This window comes from Daucus carota, chromosome 5, assembly GCF_001625215.2.
Source record: "Daucus carota subsp. sativus chromosome 5, DH1 v3.0, whole genome shotgun sequence".
NCBI classification, from domain to species: Eukaryota; Viridiplantae; Streptophyta; class Magnoliopsida; order Apiales; family Apiaceae; genus Daucus; species Daucus carota.
In genome coordinates, this window is record NC_030385.2 from 29,563,302 (window position 1) to 29,578,842 (window position 15,541).

Genomic DNA, 15,541 nt, shown 5'->3' on the forward strand with positions numbered 1-15,541 from the left:
TTTAACCCTTTCTTAGATGATGTCGGTGAATTGTGTAAGAAAAATTGAGTGGCAAAATATATCTTAATTACATAACAAGTATAATTATAATTATTGCAAATTATCAATTAATATAAGTCCTATCGACTTTGCTATTATTGAAAGTGAATCACGATTTCTAATTAATTATACTAACATCATAAAAGTGGCTTAATTTTATAAGAAACTATATCTAAATTGGATAATATTTGAGAGCTTTTACAATATTTTCTATTTTTGTGGTTAGTTTTCCCCCATAACTTTTATATTAAAGAGACTTAATATAAAACTCAAGTTACAAATTCAAATGAATTTAATCTATGTTAGGAATCAATAATTTTTTGATGATAACATAAACATTTTGTAACATGTCTTACTTAGAATCTTTATCAAATTTCAGTTGTAATTGTTATATTTCTTATCTTTGGGAATTATCAACGGATGGGTAGAATAGGATGGCTAATTGTAAATATCCAATGCCATGTAATTTTATCTAAGTGAAGGATATTCAACTGATGAGATGTAACTATTCAACTGATGAAGACTGGATGATGTTTCAACTGATGAATATCAAGCATTCAACTGAAGACAAAGTATTCAACTGATGATGCTGAGGAATTCAACTGATGAGACTGGAACAGCATTCAACTGATGAAGTTTGTAATTCATTCAACTGATGAGCACAGCATTCAACTGATGAAGTCAAGAGCAGTTGAAAGCAACCAGAACTTTCAACTGATGAAGCAAAGAGCAGTTGAAAGTGACTAGAGCTTAAGTCTGACAAATCACATGGATCGAATTACACTAAAATAGACATGGAAGCCTAATTAGGAAAATAAAGAAGAAGCAGAAACATACTTATCTCATGCAGTGCAATCTGGATCAAATCAAGATGATGGTCAAAGATGAAGACATCTCAGAAAGCATGCATAAGACAAAGTTGTGCAGCATTGTTTTTAGATTAGAGTGCATTTTGTAATCTAGCTAAAAGCTTTGTAAAACTTGGAGTATATAACCAAGTTAGAAGCATCAGTTGAACTTGTTCAAATTACTTGAGAGAAAAATCTAAAAGTTAGAACTTGTTTGAGTGATGAACCAGCAGCTGTGCGAATTGTAATCAATCCACAGATTTTTCTATATAAAATCTCACGGGTGGATCATTCAATCCACCCGTATTTTTAAATACTTGGTGTTTTCTGTTTTACTGTGATTAAGTGTATTGTTCCTTGAATCTTTTAATTTGTGAAAGATTGTATTCAACCCCCCTTCTACAATCTTTCTTATAGTTGGTGTAAAATAACAATCTATGTTAGGAATCAATAATTTTGATGATAACATAAACACCTTGTAACATGTTTATTTAGAATCTTTATCAAAATTCAGTTGTAATTGTTGCATTTCTTGTCCTTGGAATTATCAACGGATGTATAGAATAGGATGACCAATTGTAAATATCCAATGCCATGTAATTTTGTCTAAGTGAAGGATATTCAACTGATAAGTTGTAACAATTCAACTGATGAAGATTGCACTGTGTTTCAACTGATGAAGACCAAGCATTCAACTGATGAAGACAAAGTGTTCAACTGATGAAGCTGAAGTATTCAACTGATGAGACTAGAACAGCGCACGATCATTAAAGTCTGTAATTTGTTCGATGGATGAAGACATTTTCAACGAATGAAGCAAACATCCATTGAAAGTGACTGGAGCTTAATTCTGACAAGTCACATGGATCGAATTACATTAAAATAGACATGGAAGCCTAATTAGGACAATAAAGAAGAACCAGAAACATTTTTATCTCATGCAATGCAATCTGGATCAAATCAAGAGGATGGTCAAAGATGAAGACATCACAGAAGACTTGCATAAGACAAAGATGCGCAACATAGTTTAGATTAGAGTGCAAAATTTGTAATCTAGTTAAACTTTGTAATCTTGGGGTATATAACCAAGATAGTAGCATCAGTTGAACTTGTTCAAATTACTTGAGAGAAAATCTGAGAATTAGAAACAGTTCAAGTGTTGAACCTGCAGCTGTGAGAATTGTAATCAATCCACAGATTCTTCAATATAAAATCTCACGGGTGGATCATTCAATCCACCCGTATTTTAAATACTTGGTGTTTTTCATTCTGTTATTATAAGTGTTCTTTGTTCTTGAATCTTTTAAGTTTTTAAAAGATTGTATTCAACCCCCCCCCCCCTTCAACAATATTTCTTATAGTTGTTATAAAATAACAATCTAGATGAACCGAAATTGTACAGATCCAACTCAGCATATGCCTTATTATTCAAATGAACTGATACTAAAGCGTGACGAAAAGTGCCAAGATTGGGGCCACCAAGTTTGTGTGGACATGTCTATGACCCAAGCAAAGCATATAGGGGATGCGTGTGTTCCTGAACAAAATAAGGACAACTCTCATGACTGTTTTTTACGGTTGACATTGCGGTGGGTACCATGCTAACTGTATTCAATCTGGTCGTTCTCGTGCAAAGACTTGAGGTGATTATGTTTTTTGCTTAAGGCCCTCCGAAGACTTGAGGTGATCATGTTTTTACTAAAGGATAGTATGAAAAATGATCACATATCTTCATCATATATTCTGGTAGGTTATCCTTGTCGGAAGATTCAGATGATCGTATGTGCCGGTAGTTTAGGGGAGACCTTGCCATATATTCTGGTAGATTATCCTCATCAGGGGTAAGGACTCGTCCATACACAGTAGGGATGACCACGATTATACCATGTGTCTCCTTCCATGATATAAAAATTAGCGGTTAGTGTTACCTCCAATAGTTAGGGATAATGCCGAATTCATGATGTACATGGATTTGAAACGAGGTATTGGGCATCACGGCTAGGACTTGATAAAATGGACTTTGCCTCCGAACATATCAAAACCACCTCAACAATACTTTGAAGACTCTAGAACTCGCTAGGCTTGTCAATGGACCAGAGATCCGGTCCGATCCGATCTGATCCGAGATTTAATAAATGGGTATGGAGTGTTAAAAAAAATATCCGATCCGTTATAAATCCGATCCGATAAGGATCCGATCCAGTAAGAGCGGATACGGATTTTATGTGATCCGATCTGTTAAAAACCCGATCCGACCTATATATTATGTATAATAAAAAAATATAAATTATAAGTAATTTAAAGGCTTCAGACTTTAGACTCCTACCTTGATAACACACCCAGTTCACCCAAACTCAAGTCCCAACTTCCCCACGACGTGGTAGATTATCTTTATCTATCATATATAGACGACCATGAATAACAAACTAACAGCCTACAATTGCCACTCCTTTTGCACGATCCTGCTGAAAGATGACTATATAAGTCGATGATATCTGCAAAATTTCTTCAGAGCTTATTCAAATATGGTTTGTTTTCTTTCCCGTCTTAATTTTTTCTATATATATATGTTGCTTGAATTCTTTATGCACTATAATACAATTGTTGATCCCTTCTTTTATATTTCAGGATAAGAATGATGAAAATTTAAACAAAAGTACGGGTGCAGACAAGGTGACTGATAAAATGCCCCAGAAGCCTGATGCGGTGGATGTAGATGCGGAAGATGATAAAAAAAGGAGAAAATTAACGTCCCCGGTATGGAATGACTTCACCAAATATAAAGACTCTGCTGGAAATGTAAAGGCTTTGTGTAAACATTGCAAGAAGTCTTTTTTTGGGGATAGCAATTCAGGTACTAGTCATTTGGCTGGTCATTTAAAAAGGTGCACTGCTAAAATATATAAAGATAGAGGTCAAAAAACTATTGCTACTATGAAAAATTTGGATGGTACAACCAAGGTTGAATCATTTAAATTTGATCAGCACAAGAGCAAGATGGATTTAGCAAGGATGATTATTAAGCATAATTATGCATTTAATATTGTTGATCATGAGTTTTTCGAATATTTTTGTTTTGGTTTGAATCCAGATTTTAGGCTCCCGGCTCGAAACACTGTAAGGTCTGATATAATTAAACTGCATGAAGAAATGAAACACAAGGTCTATGAAATGATTGACGGGTTAAATTCTAAGGTCACACTTACCACTGATATATGGACTTCTGATTCGCAGAACTTTGTATATGCTTGTTTAACTGCACATTTTATTGATTCTCATTGGGATTTGAAGAAAAAGGTCTTAAATTATAAAGTAATTGAATGGCCACATGACGGAGAGTCTTTATTTAGATTTATCTCTCAACTAATCATGGAGTGGAACTTGGATAAAAAATTATTTTCGATGGTTGTTGATAATGCTACATCAAATGATAGCATGGTAAGGCATTTAAAAGGCTGGCTTTCTGATAAAATTCCTTGTCGTGGTGATTTCTTTCATGTTCGGTGCAGTGCACATATTCTGAATTTGGTTGTCCAAGATGGGTTAAATTTAATTAGACCACTTTTAAGTAATATTCGTGGAACGGTGAGGTATTTATCAAAGTCACCTTTTGGGAAACAAAATTTGATCTGGTTGTTATTCAGTTGAAGCTACAAGGCAAACAGAAAATTCCTATGGATGTGCAACATAGGTGGAATTCCACCTATGATATGCTTCATATTGCATTAGACTATGAAGAAGCATTTGACCGTCTTGAGTCCATGGATAAGAATTATGTTCTTAATCCTACTAAAGAAGAGTGGAAAGTAGCTTGTGTTGTTCGTGATTGTTTGAAAATTTTTAGAGATGCTACTGTACATTTTAGTGGAAGTCATTATCCGACTGCCAATGTATTCTTTCCTGACATTTGTGAGATTAAAATCCAGCTAGCTAAGTGGGAAAACAGTACTGAAGACTGTCTTCGATTAATGGCAGGCCCGATGAAACTTAAATTCTCAAAATATTGGGATGAATGTAGTTTGTGTTTGGCCATTGCAGTGATTCTTGATCCACGCTTTAAGATGGATATTATTGAGTATTACTATAATATTCTCTATGGTAAAGAATTCTCTTTTACATATGTTGAAAGAGTAAAATCAGCTTTCTTTTATCTTTATACTGAGTACGGAGGTCGTGTTATTTCATCAGAAAGTGTGATAAATGATATGGGGTACGATGATCTTATCTATAGTAGTGGCGTGGATCATATATCTGAAAGTGGTAAATTAAGTGGTTTCAAAAGGTGGAGGCTGAGGGAGCGATCATCAGGTAGTAAATATGTTCCCAAATCAGAGTTTGATCATTATCTAGAAGAGGATACACATCCAACAAATGGGCCATTCAATATTTTGACATGGTGGTCAGTTAATAGCAGCAGGTTTCCGACTATAGCAAAGATCGCGCAGGATGTTTTAGCTGTTCCAGCAACAACAGTCGCATCTGAATCAGCTTTTAGTGTCGGTGGCAGAGTCATTGATGAATGTCGTTCTCGTTTGCTTCCTGATGTGGTTGAAGCTTTGATTACTACAGCAGATTGGATTCCTTCGAAGAAAAGTAAGTGACAATCATTTTTATATTTTTCAAGTTAATGACATGTAGTATCATATAACTGTTAATGTTTTTGAGTTTTATTTCAGAAATGATAAAAGATCAGTATCCGAATGAGAGATCAGATGTCGATGCAAAAGGTTCTGGTGGAAAAGGTATTCTTATGTGTATTCTTATGTTTTCTCATTACTCAGATTATGCTTCCAGGATCTATTTTGCAAATTCCATAAGTACTCACCTAATTTTTATATAATAATTTCACTATTTCAGGCAATTAGTTGTTTTTTGCTGAAGGCTACATTTCGCAACCAGGTCCAGGTGAGTGCAGTTGATATTTCATAGTCTCCTATATTTTTATCCTTTCCAGATAATCGGAAAGTAGGCATGATGGTGGCTGAGGCTCAGGCCTAAATTTTATTCAGTATGACATGCTTAGTTATATGTCTATATAGGTAAATCTAGTGGAATCTGTTTCGACATATTAAGTCTGTATGAGCAGACTTTTTTACTTGATACTTGTGTTGGTCAGTCTCTGATAATATGGAATCCCTTTTGTTCTGGTACATTTTACTAATTGTAAGCACAGTGCATCCAAGTACATTTTCTTTTTCTCATGCCTGATATATTCTAGATTAATATTGATTTCTTGTATTTCACCTTACATTACACTCTTGATAGGAGATTAATAATTTCAGCTCCCATATTTATTTAGGTATAAAATATGAAATCCCATCACGTTATGACTTGGAAAGTAGTATGTTGGGAGGCCAAGTTTTTGTGTTTGATTCTCTTTAATTGAAATTTTCCATATTAGATATTTAGATAGCATGATGATTAGGTAGCTAACGTAAAGAAAGTTTGTCAAATATGTGCATATCTTTATATTGTCCACTGTCTCTTCTTGCCACCTTCTCAGACCACTTTGAAACTCCCATTTGCTGGTGTTTGCTAAGGAGGTATGTTTCAAATTTTTTGTAGTCGTAAATTTATACTCATGAGCTGGTGACCAACCTACACATATTAGTATATTATATTGATTATATTGATTATTGCAAGCTTTACATACTCTCTGTTATATATTGCAGGTCAAGAGCTTACTAAGGGAATGCTCAAATAAAGTTGCAAGCTTTGGATGTTTTAGATTATAGATTATTTTAGATTGCAGACTATATTTTCCTTTTCAATCTAAGATTAGCTAGTGATATTATTAATATTTGATAGTTGGACGGTGTAATTTACATTGCATTATTTTTCTAGTGTTCATGAATTTTGTGTTTTCGTGATTATGGTGCACATTTAACTAAAATAAGTTATATTACAAATTATATTACAATTTCAAAAAAATAATTGGGTCGGATACTCCGATCCGATAATCCGAAATCCTAATGGATTGGATATGGATTAACCTGATAAATATCCGACTTTCGATCCGATCCGATCCGGTCCGATCCAATAAAAATAAATGGATTTGGATATGGATTTAACTAAATCCGATCCAAATCCGACCCGTGACCAGCCTAGAACTCGCCACAAGAATAGACTTTTGCAAGAAAGACATGTGTTCCAGTAACTTAAAACGAAAAATAAATTTTAATTTATATGTTTGACAATCTTTTGATATTAATAACCTATTAGATATAATTTATTAATGTAATTAAACTATCTTTTAAAGTGATCCGAACATTTTTGTAATATCAAATTTTCAATAAAAAGAAAAGAAAATAGAATTCACGACTTCTCATATTTATAAGTCTCAAATTGACTTATAACTTCAATTGATGAAATAATGAATATATGTATGAAAACTTTATCTTTTATTTTTAAATAATACCAGGTGCATATAATTGATCTTGGTTCATAGGTAATGGCACTTGCACATTTTTATTAGTAGGTCAATTACCATAGCATGCACCTGTATAAATCATAATATTATTAATTTGATAATTTATGTGTTGAATTATAAATTTAGAATTATAAAAAATAATAATGCAATCATTAAACTAAAATTTTAAAAGTAGGCAAAATGTCCTATATCTAAAATTTATTTTGGGATATAAACTTATACAATATCAAATTATGTAATATATAAACCATGAAACTATATAAGTTATAATGCTACAAAAATTGTTCTAAATTTAAAATCTAATGCATATATAATCAAAATAATAATATTATTGTATTTAGATAGTTACATGGCATAACATATTACTCAATTATATATTATAATACAATACTTTAAATTGATGTACTTTACTATTACATAATTTTATATTTAAAAATATAATTTTAAATAGAGAGTACATTTGGATTTTTATATCTTTATTTTGATGATTATATTAACTTGTAAAAGAATTAGTAGACTATTATATAATAAAATTAATCGTAATATTAACTATTTTCTACTTTACAAATAGTTATTATATCTTCAAACTATTTCAAATAAATGATGTTCTACCACTTTTAACTAAGTTATGATATAATATTTTTTGAACATGGGTTGATTACCAGATTAATAGGGCATCACTAACACATTAATATAATATAAAAATAATAATATTTTAAAAAAAACATATAAAAATAACAATGTCAGGGAGGGTAACACATTGTACGGGGCCGTTGGATCCGTTGGATCTATATTTAAGGGCTGAGATCCAATCTTAATTTTTGATGGATTCGCTGTTTGTTTTTTTTTTTTTGAAACATGGATTCGCTGTTAATATTCGTGGATGAGAAAAGTTTCATTCCGCGAATATTATCCGCGGAAAAACGAACTCTCCTTCCGCGGATATTTATAGCGGATCCATTAAAAATTAAGATTGAATCGGAACTCATAAAATATAGATCTAACGGCCCCCTTATAGTGTGTTAGATAAGTCGTACCTGACACACGGTTGTAAGGAACATACCTCAATAACAAAAATACATAATTAAATGGGAGGGAGAAACCCCTCATACCCCAATAACAAAAATACATAATTAAATGGGAGGGAGAAACCTCTCACCCATAAGGAAGTTTGTATTCTCTCTATAGTACTACTGTCATACATAGACCTCGTAAATCATTAGCAACTAGCTAAATTATTTTTTCATAGGTCAAGATTAATATTTTAGGTAATTAAGGATACAATATGCATAAGGTGCAAGAACTTAGACTATTCATAGCTAAACTGCTTGTTAGCTAGCTAGGGTTCCAAGTCTTCTAAGGTAATACATATAAGCTCTACCTCTTTTCAAGCAGCAGGAGCATAATCATAATCCCCGTCATCATCGTCGTCATCACCATCATCTCCATCACCTTCGATGGATGTCTCTAACGCGTAGTCGTTGATTATGTCACCATCGTCCATCCTTGTGAATTCGTAGTACACCAAGCACAATAAATAAATTTTCACCAGATCAGACGACATATATGTTTCTTGATCCTTTTCTTATGTCAGGAGACAAATAACTTGAATATGGAGATTCAAATTGTTATATCATAATGGCAGCACGGTCTAGTTATATATACTCAGATAATAAGCTCAGGAATATATAAATGAACTTAAAAAAGAAACGCTCATTAATTAATGAGCATCTTCATGCTACAGGAATTAAAACACGATTAGATTCGATAAACTTTATAACTCCATTCAATTGGTTAACTTGGTCCGGATTAGAGCATTGGTGTAGCTAAATTGAATTTGTGAGAACATCTCCAATGGCTTTAATCATTGGCTAAATTGGACCTGTAAAGCTGAATCCGTAATACATTGTGTTTCAATGGTATTGGCTATATTATTGGCTATAATTATAAAAGGGGTGTGTGGCTGGAGTGTGCTTTTTTGAAGGCAGCTAAGGGTTTTCAATGGTTGGAGATGCTATAAGACATTGGACATTGTGCTATTGGTTGACTATAATTTAAAAATAATAATAATATATTATTAATATTTTAGATTGTTATAAATATAATATATTATTTTAATATGATAATAAATGATGTGTAATCTTTCCTACATATATTATCTTATGAAAGATTTTATACCCAATTTTATGTCTTTATCATTTTCCTTCTTTTTATTCTCATCGTATATTATGATCATCACTGTTTCAAATTTATTCACATAAGCAACCTATTCATCTTAATGAAATAAGATAATCGAATGACTTTTTTATACTCTTCAACATATATAGGCCAATAGTACAGGGGCTGCACCCTTACTTTAAAGATGCCTACATGTATATAGCTTTAGTTATTATAAGTCGAGGTATGCCAATTCTTGTTATCTCAATTTAATCGGCATCTTACAACTCCAAGCAAAAACTCAACAACAATGGATTAAGAGAAAACAGAGAAAAGATCTCAGCGAAGAAGGTGATCATATGCAGTGATGATCAATGAGGACTAAAATGAATGGGGCAGAAATTTGTTATAATTATTATTTACTAATTATTCAGAATTAACCAGACTTGCCAAAAAAATATATTAATTTTAAAAATAGAATACCACTTAAAATTTAAAAAAAATCGTTAATTTTTCTGACTGAGTCGGAACTTCAAAACTAGCCTCCCTCCCGGCGCAGGTTTGCTTGTGGGAAGATGTGCCATACTGCCAAAGAAGTGTGTGTTGCATGTTTTAACAAATGCACATCTGCTGTCGCAAAATCTAGCATACAAGTGGCAGATATCTTGCGAATTTGAGCACACTTTGTGTTGACATGCTGGCTTCATGATGTTTAATGATGGACATTACATGCACGTCCGCATGTTTCAATTGTATAGCAACAGGTTCTGATTCTAGATTTCTAGGTTTAGCCAATCCAATTATTCGATTCGGTAATCTACAGATGATCCACAGCCATTCTGCAACTGATATTCTGTGGGGTACTGGATTGAGAGCCTAGGTATTTTCTTCAATTTTATATCTACATTTCAGTTTTTGCTTATAGCAATGGTACTGTCAATTAATATTAATTGGATTTTCTAGCATGTGTCATATGACCACACACTAAGAACTACTTTGTAATTAGGTGGTGCACGTTGGCTCCACGAGATCCCGTAAAAGCTAAGCAAGCTAATTAAGCCACCGTCTCCACTACAACCAGCATCCAAAATAATGAAAAGTTGCGTTTCCTTTTGGCTGATCCTCAATTGTATAACTGCTCTGTGTGTATCTTCTACGTGGAAAGGCTGCATCAGGTTTCCACATGTACACATTGGGTGTGTCGCTCCTTTCAAATTAACTCCACACTCCTCTTGTGGTTGACTTGTGTCAAACGACTTCAACTCTGAGATTCTCTTTCGTACCTTTTCGCTTCTATATATATGGCCTTCTTCAAGAACCACAGTACAAACCAAAATTATCAGTATACTTCAGAGAATTCACTTGATTAATTCCTTTTAACATATTTTAAAAATGTCTTTGCTTTTCGGGATTAGAGAAATCGGATTATTGTGGTGTGCAGAAGGAGATGACAAAGCCCCGGCTGGACGTATAGAAGGTGTACATTATGATTATGCTCCTGCGGCATCGGAGGGAGACGACGATGACGATGGTGGCTATGATTATGCTCCAGCTGCATGATTACTAGCTAGATTATGTTAGAAAATGGAGTTTTAAGTTCATAATTTTATTATGTTCTTATTGTTAATTCCGTAATCTAATGATTGGAAGTTGTTTCTAGATATCGGAACTTAAACTTTCATGTATGGGTTTAAGAATTTTCTTAATGAAATCCATAAGAGAAATGAAGTTGAAGTTAGTAGCTTGAAAGAGCTTGTTTTTGAGAATGTTGTTTGTCCCACATTGAAAGAAATAAAGGGGTGTTGGCTTTATATAGTATAACACACATGGGTAGTGCACAACTACTAAGGTGTGTTATGGTGCATGGTGTTCTCACGAGCCCACGCGCGCGCCGCCTCGGCTCGGGTCGAAGGGCGATTTGGGCGAATGTCTCGGCGTACGTGAGGCGACCTGGGCGGGGTTTAATATAATATTTTAATTAGAATTTATTTATCAGTTGGGCTGGGTTGTGTCTGTTGGGCTCAATTGGACTGGGTCGGATTGCATAATTGGGCTAAGTCAGATACAATGAACCTGGACTTGTAACTGATGATATATATTCAGAAATTAAAATATATATATATATAAAACGGCTGGTTTAATGTGTGGATTAATATATCAGCTGTTACATTATAATAAATCGTCAGTTTTGATTTATTTTAAATGTGCAGTTTAATTCATATATTAAATTCGGGGTGGTCAGTTACACTTAGCCTCTAGTATAAATAGAGGACTAAGCTGCTGAGTTTTACACACCACACCCTACATTCTCTTCTCTTCTTCCTCTCTGCTCTCTCTCCCAAACACAAGTCAGTCAGTAGTTGTTTTCCGGCGAGTGAGGAGTCAGTCGTTGTTGAGCTTTGGAGGTGCTGCTTAGCCAAAGCTCGGAGCTGTTTTATCCTGGAGGAGGTGTTGCAAGCATCCCAACGCAGCAGGTGGGGGCAACTATCTCTTCAAGAGCAGTCAGATCTTCGTATAAGGCCTGACGACTCAGCTGATCTTTTGTGTTCTTTGTTGTACTTGTTGTTGGCTTCTGCTTCGTTATCAGTCTGCACAAGCTATGGTTACGGGTACAAATTCTATTCTTTCTTTCCTCTTGCAGTCACTGATATGCATGCTTTTTACCTTCATGTTTTGTTTCGATTTGCTTGGCCTTGGCTTGTATAATATGATATATAACTGCCACTATGTTGCAATAATAGTCTTGTTGTCCAACAATCTTGAAGAGATAGTTTGTTATATAATATTAAGCATAATGTCGAGCGAAACTGAGGTTCCCGTTGTTGGTGCTGGTAGTAGTTCTGGTGCATCTGTTGTGGCCATTGATTGGACCACTTACAGTTTTCCACAAGCCGTTGAATTAACTGGCTTGCCAGAGAAGTTCAATGGTGGTGTAGGCTTTTCTCGCTGGCAGAAAAGAATGAAATTGTGGTTGACTGTAAAGGGTCTGTGGCCTGTTGTGGAGTATGAGAAACCAGTAGTGGATCAAGAGAAGGCTGAAACTGTTAAGGGCTTTGCGAAGTGGGCTGAGAAGGATGGTGTGGCCAGGGCGGCCATTCTGGCTGCTCTCACTAACACATTGTTTGATGTGTATTCTTCTGATGCCTACTCTGCAAAACTCTTATGGGAGAAGCTGGACCAGACACATAATACTGACTCTCAGGGTCTTGAGAAGTATTCTGTGGCTAAGTTCCTTGAATTCAAGCTGGTGGACAACAAGTCCATGACTGAGCAAGTGCATGAATTCGAGATGATAGTGCATGCTTTGAAGGAGTCCGGGATGGACCTCCCTGAAAAGTTCAAGGTTATGAGTGTGATTGAAAAGCTTCCGAAGTCTTGGGAGGAGTTCTCTCTCTCCCTGAAAAGACAGAAAGGAGAGATCACCTGGACCAACCTTATGCTGGACATCTCGGTTCAAGAACAACACAAGTCCAAACAAGGACATGTGATGCCAACTGAGCCCGGGAGCTCGAAGGTAAATGTAGCAACTGTAGGACAGAAAAGGAAGGGTGTTGCTAAGAAAGCTAGCGGTAATAAACCTAAGAGTGACAAGGACAAGGCCAAGAAACCAAAGGCAAACAAACCGTGTTGGTCTTGTGGGCAGGTTGGGCACTGGAGTAAGGACTGTCCTACAAAGAAAGCGAAGAAAGCTGAGGTGGTAGCACAAGCGAATGCTGTGCTTGGAACTACAAGTGGGCCCGTAGTGAACATGGTTGTTGGTGAGGCTACGGCTTCTGAAACCAACGCAGACCGGTATGTTTCCTACAACCCTGTATTATTTTCTACCTATCTGTCAAATGAGTGGTTGATAGATACTGGAGCTAATGTGCATATTTGTGCTGATATTAGTTTATTTGTATCTTATCAACAGAGTCATAGTTTGACGGTGACGATGGGGAATGCTAGTGCTGCTCAAGTACATGGAATAGGAAACGTAGACCTGAAGTTCCCTTCTGGACGTATTCTATCTCTAACTAGAGTGCATTATGTTCCTGACATGCGTACAAATATAATAAGTGGAAGCTGTTTAGTTTCCAATGGCTTTGAAATCTCTTTCAAATGTAATAAAGTAGTTTTTATTCACACTGGTACATTTTTTGGCAAGGGTTACTTGTCAAATGGTTTGTTTGTAATAAATGCTGAACCCGTTTTGGGTACATTAAATAATGTTATTCTTCCTTCTATGAATTGTGTTGAATCCTCAAGTTTATGGCATGCTAGACTTGGTCACTTAAACTTTGGTGCTCTTAAGAATATGATGAACTTAGAGTTGATTCCAAAACATACCATAGAAAAGAATTCTAAATGTCAAGTGTGTGTGTCAGCTAAACAAATAAGGAAACCTTTTCATAACATTGTTAGGGATTCAAACTTGTTAGATTTAGTACACACTGATATTTGTGAATTTGGTGGTGTGTTGACTAAGGACCAGTTTAGATACTTCATTACCTTTATAGATGATAGTAGTAGATATTGTTATGTTTATTTACTTAAACATAAGGATGAAGCACTTAGTAAATTCATTATATATAAAACTGAAGTAGAAAAACAAACTAGTAAGGTACTTAAACGTTTGAGATCTGACAGAGGTGGTGAGTATACAAGTAACTCCTTCAATGAATTTTGTGAAAACAATGGTATAGTTCATGAAGTTACTCCACCATACACACCTGAGTCTAATGGGGTCACTGAGCGAAAGAACAGAACATTTAAAGATATGATTAATAGTATGCTTATTAACTCTGGGTTGCCTAAATACATGTGGGGAGAGGCTCTAAATACGGCTTGCCATATTTTGAATAGAGTTCCTCTGAAACACATGGATAAGACACCTTTAGAGTTATGGAGAGGCAGGATGACTAGTCTTAAGTATCTTCGTGTCTGGGGGTGCCTTGCTAAGGTGCTTGTCCCTGAACACAAGAGAAAGAAACTAGGTCCAAAGACTGTTGATTGTATCTTTCTGGGCTATCTTGAGACCACTACAGCTATGAGATTTTTAGTAATAAAATCTGACATAGATGGTATAGTGGCTAACACGATAGTTGAATTTCATGATGCTACATTCTTTGAGGATGTCTACCCTATGAAGACTGGTATACCTCAAGAGACCTATGATAAGGATCCCACTCACACATCAAGTTCTATTCCCGATCATGTGGAAAAGATGACAAATGTGGGGGCGGAACCTGGTAGTAGCTCTACTCCTAATGAAGTAGAGGAACCAAGGAGAAGTAAGCGTGCAAAGGTAGTTAAGGATTTTGGAAGTGATTTTATCACTTACAATGTCGAGGACGAACCTTTAACTTTCCGACAGGCTATGGACTCTTCGGAGTCTAGGCATTGGAAGGGTGCTGTAAAGAGTGAAATTGACTCTATTGTTTCTAATGGAACATGGGAGTTGGTTGATCTCCCTCCTGGGTGCTCTACTATTGGGTGCAAGTGGGTCTTCAAGAGGAAGTTAAACCCTGATGGCTCAATAGATAAGTACAAAGCTAAGCAGAAAGAAGGAATTGATTACTTTGACACATACTCTCCGGTTGCTAGGATGGTAACAATCCGTATGCTTATAGCATTGGCTTCGGTCCATGGTCTTATCATCCATCAGATGGATGTAAAGACGGTTTTTCTTCATGGTTAACTTGAAGAAGAGATTTATATGGATCAGCCTGAGGGATTTGTTGCATCTGGCAATGAAAGGAAAGTATGTAAGTTAATCAAGTCTATCTATGGCTTGAAACAAGCTCCCAGGGATTGGCATAAAAAGTTTGATGATACTGTATTGCCATTCAGTTATGTAGTTAATGAAAATGATAAGTGTGTCTACACCAAAGTTAAAGGTAGTGAGTATGTCATTTTATGCCTATATGTGGATGACATCTTATTGTTTGGAACCAATATTGAGATTATTAACGAGACAAAAGCATTCTTAAAAAGGCACTTTGAAATGAAGGATATGGGGGAGGCTAGTGTGATTCTTGGAATCAAACTGATTCAGTCAACTGAAGGAATAACCTTGACTCAATCTCAT